We start from the raw sequence: 324 nt of genomic DNA on the forward strand, positions 1-324 counted from the left end.
TATGTCCCTGGGGTGCCAACCCCTGCCCCCCCCCCCTTGTGGTGCCCACCTGTGGCCCTACAGTACCAATCTGTGCCCCCCATGCCTTGTGGTGCCCACCTGTGCCCCTGCAGTCCCATTCCATGCTCCACCCCATAACTTGTGGTGCCCACCTGAGCCCCTGCAGTCCCATTCCATGCCCCCCCCATGCCCTGCAGTCCCATTCCATGCCCTCTCATGCCCTATGGTGCCCACCTGTGCCCCTGCAGTCCCATTCCATGCCCCCCCATGCCTTGTGGTGCCCACCTGAGCCCCTGTACTACCGACCTGTGCCCCTCCATGCCT

Source organism: Chaetura pelagica, unplaced genomic scaffold, assembly GCF_000747805.2.
Source record: "Chaetura pelagica isolate M959 unplaced genomic scaffold, ChaPel_1.0 scaffold599, whole genome shotgun sequence".
NCBI lineage: Eukaryota > Metazoa > Chordata > Aves > Apodiformes > Apodidae > Chaetura > Chaetura pelagica.